This window comes from Dendroctonus ponderosae, unplaced genomic scaffold (assembly GCF_020466585.1).
Source record: "Dendroctonus ponderosae isolate FM_Combo_2020 unplaced genomic scaffold, Dpon_F_20191213v2 Dpon_F_20191213_3, whole genome shotgun sequence".
Taxonomy (NCBI): domain Eukaryota; kingdom Metazoa; phylum Arthropoda; class Insecta; order Coleoptera; family Curculionidae; genus Dendroctonus; species Dendroctonus ponderosae.
Window position 1 is genome coordinate 13,202,762 of NW_026018508.1, and position 4,075 is coordinate 13,206,836.

Below are 4,075 nucleotides of genomic sequence, written 5' to 3' on the forward strand. Positions count from 1 at the left end.
TATTAAAATTATTAGAAAACACGTTCGTTAGATTAACGTTCGCATGGTCTGCGGAAAAACATAATGCCGCTTATCATGTTTTTCGGACAAATTTGATTCATCTTTGTGTTATTGCAAGTCTCAGCCAAAATAAGTTGGTTTAAAATAATAAAAACAACTTTGCAACTTGATTACCAATTTTAATAAATTATGCCAATTTATATATTGGGCTTAATTCTCAGCAGTAATATTTCCTTCATAACGTTTTCTACTTCTTCTGATTGGCACTTCTGGTCCCCTGGGGACAGGGATGCCAGTGTGTCAATTTCCTTTACAATTGATAATTGTATATACTTTCCTGACTGTGTTTCAATTCCAAATCAAATTCATTCCTGGGTATTCAGTCATTTATTGTCTCTATTCATTAATCATACGTTTCGGTGTATTTTTTCACCATCATCAGTTTTTATGTGTAGCGTTGTTGCTGCTTTAAGCTTTGGCATGCATTTTTGCCAAGGCTACACATAAAAACTGATGATGGTGGAAAAATACACCGAAACGTATGATTAATGAATAGAGACAATAAATGACTGAATACCCAGGAATGAATTTGATTAATAATTGATATTCTAAGATTCTTGAGTCTTCGGAAGCAAATTACTGTTCCTCGATGCCTACATCCATTCAGTTTAATCATCGACTTAACGCCATTAATTCGCTATCCCCGAGGTACCGTATTGACACGCTAATCCGATCGGCTTCAATCACAGGGTTGTTTTGCTCAGACCGAAATTAAAAATGACCCCTCGATCCGATTTTAATGAAATTATATCGGCTCGGAGCAATGTTGATCTAGGGATTAACCGGAGGCTAAAGTTGGCCCCCCGGTTAACCGGCTAGTGATAGATCATCGTCATTAAATGGTTATTAAGTTTGCGTTAGATTTCGGCGCCATGAATAATACATGAAACTGGGGACTTGCTCTTTGCCACGGAACACGTGTCTTGGAAGTGATTTTTGGGGGTCTCCAGGGAGCTCTAGTTTTTCAGCAATTGAGTATTCGCGGTTCCCTTTTTTCGTCAGTTAACTCTGATTTCTCCAATCCCTAGTGTCTTAATGGGCGTAGGAATTTTTCAGTACGTGGACTTGGATACCCAAGTGTGACGCCTTCAGCTCTTTGCCAAAAGTTACTCATAATTTAGTGAAACGAGGCAAAACTTTAAACTAATAAAAATCGATTATACAGGGTTATTCACGCTATACGGCACGGACGTTTGCGGCTAAACCGTTTGATTTTTCAAAAGTATTATTTGATGAATCCACAGACGCCTATCGGGTGCACATTTTAAAAATATTTTTGTAATGTACAGAGTCTCCCAAAAGCCCTAAAAGTATCAAAATTGTGTTTTTCTAAATGAAATACCCTATATATTATTGACTACCAAATGCAATAATATACAGGACATTCCATTTAAAAAAAACACAACTTTGATACCTTTAGAGCCTTTGGGACACCCTGTACATTACAAAAATATTTTTGAAATGTGCGCTCGGCAGGCGTCGGACAATTCATAAAATAATACTTTTTAAAAATCAAACGGTTTAGCCGCAAACTTCCGTGCCGTATAGCGTGACTAACCCTGTAGATGTAACATTGAATCTGATAAGAAAGAATGTATCGGGAAAAAAATCATTTTTTCTAGATCCGTTAGAAAATTCCCACCTGTGCATTTGTCTGGATTTATAAACGTGAGTCAGAGCCAGTGACTTTTGTCAAAACCAGGCCGAAACTGTTCACCATTTGGAAATGTGTGTACGTGTTCTGTGTATTGCGTGATCGACCACAACATAAAACATGCGCATAAAAATTGTCATGTCATTTTTTTGACACATGACTTTCGTGAACTTGCCAACCAATCAAAAGCAAACAGCAAACGACGGCAACAGCCACTTACTTTTGTCAATTCTAGGCCGAAACTGTTCATCATCTGGAAATTTGTGTACGTGTTCTGTGTATTGCGTGATCGACCACAACATAAACCATGCGCATAAAAATTGTCATGTCATTTTTTTGACACATGACTCGTGAACTTGCCAACCAATCAAAAGCAAACAGCAAACGACGGCAACAGCCACTTACTTTTGTCAAATCTAGGCAGAAACTGTTCACCATCTGGAAATTTGTGTACGTGTTCTGTGTATTGCGTGATCCATCACAACATGAAACATGCGCATACAAATTATCGTGTCATTTTTTTGACACAAGACTCGTGAACTTGCCAACCAATCAAAAGCAAACGATGGCAACAGCGAACAACACAATCTACATATGTAAACTCGAACTGCAACTGCATCGAAGCTGCACGAACTGCAAAATCTAGCTCAGATATTGGTGTGCGAACTGAGATATTTTTGCATGGTTTATTTTTTTCACTTTGCCTTGGCATGTCAAGTGGTATGGTATTTTCTACGCAAGAAAAGTGCTCGTTTTCATGGCGTGCTCGTGATCAGTTGCCGAACGCAGTGAAACTATGAGATCTCCGGCACGGATTATTAAACTGTGAGAAAGACTTAATGAAAAGCAGCTTTGACACCACAAGAATTATTTCTTCTAGACCATTTTGTTGAAAAAGTAAAAGTGCGGTAGCAGAAAAATTACGTGTTTTGATTGGTTAATCTGAACCAAGTTTTTTGGAATGAAATTCCATTTATCTGACAACTTAGAAACATTCTCATATCTAACATTCGCATATTGTTTTTGATTTATTAACGAATTATGGATCATCACTTATCAGCCGTAATCGTTTAAAGAACTATTGTGACAATTTTTCGTTTATCATCAGGTAGACAAAATATGAGCATTTTTTAAATTTGTCTCCGAAACAGCGTAATCAACATCATAGCAATCTCCAAAATAGCATCTACTCACTTGTGCGTTGATAATAAACGACGCGCAAAGATAACATTTAGATTTCACTAAACCGTTAAAAATTCATTACTAGCCAAAACAGGAAACGCATGCTTATTAAAAAAAAATGGAAACCACACTTGCTGGCAAAGGAAGTTCCTGAGTTCGTATTGAGCCACGCCAATGATTGAGTTCAGGCCTCCTGAATCTGCTGATTTATCTCAGATATGAAAGCCGTAAGTTTTGCAACGAATGGCCAGTCAATGTAAAACACCGAGTGGGGCCTCCTTTTACACTTGTTTCTTGGTGGGAAACGCTGGGTGTACGAGCCACCCATGGCCGAACGGTAGTTTGATACTTGGTAATAAAATGGAATTCAGCCCCTGGAAGCCACCAGTCAATCGAATGTACAGATTGATCCTGTTGAGTCATCTAGTGTGATAGAAAACATTTGCAATAGGCGTGACAAAGGTCGCGCGGTGCAGACTTACAAGAGTCCATTCGTCAGATACGTGGGGTTCATATCGTATCCCAGTTCAAATGCTTTTGAGATTGTCGCAAATTTGTCAAGTATAAATATGGAAGCGTTTGTTCGGAGCGTTCATTTGTTTACAAGGAGTCGGCTCCGTAGTTGCGAAGTAAATTACTATTAACGTTAAGGTGAGCTCATATTTGCCTGGCTTCAAGCTAATTTTCTGCTGACGTACGCATCGAATCCATTCATTACACACATGTCCTAGACGGATTAGGGTTTGCAAAACCCTCCATCAAAAAATATAAATGATCATCAATAAACAACACACTTAGAATGTATAAAAACAGATGTTCATGTACCTATAAGCGCTTTATCTTCTAGCATCCACATCCGACGGGGTTTACAGCGGCTGATTTCACAGGGTAAGTTTAACTATTTTTTCCTACTAACCTCAGAAGTGGCCATTATTTCCTTCATTTGCCAAGTGAAAAGTCATATTTCTCTTCCTAAGTCAATAATGAAAAGTAAGATTCCGTCAATTCTAAATCATTGCAACTTTCCGATTCACAAATTTTTCGCTTTTTCTGGAAGTTTTCCGTACAACTTTCAACTGGTTTCTAACATGATACAATTAATACAAGGCAAGGGCGGATCTAGGGGGAGGTCATGGGGGTCATGGGGGTCATGACCCCCCCCCCCATTCAATTCTCTAT

At 38.4% G+C, this 4,075-nt stretch overlaps 1 protein-coding gene across 1 annotated transcript in view; it reads left to right on the forward strand.

Annotated features, from left to right (window-relative positions):
• Positions 1-3,743: 3,743 nt before the first annotated feature.
• The window catches only part of LOC109537477 (acyl-CoA Delta-9 desaturase), a gene marked incomplete at its 5' end in the record, with an annotated part of 4,392 nt that continues 4,060 nt past the window's right edge, over positions 3,744-4,075 (forward strand). Inside the window, 1 exon segment of the mRNA XM_048664551.1 lies at positions 3,744-3,784.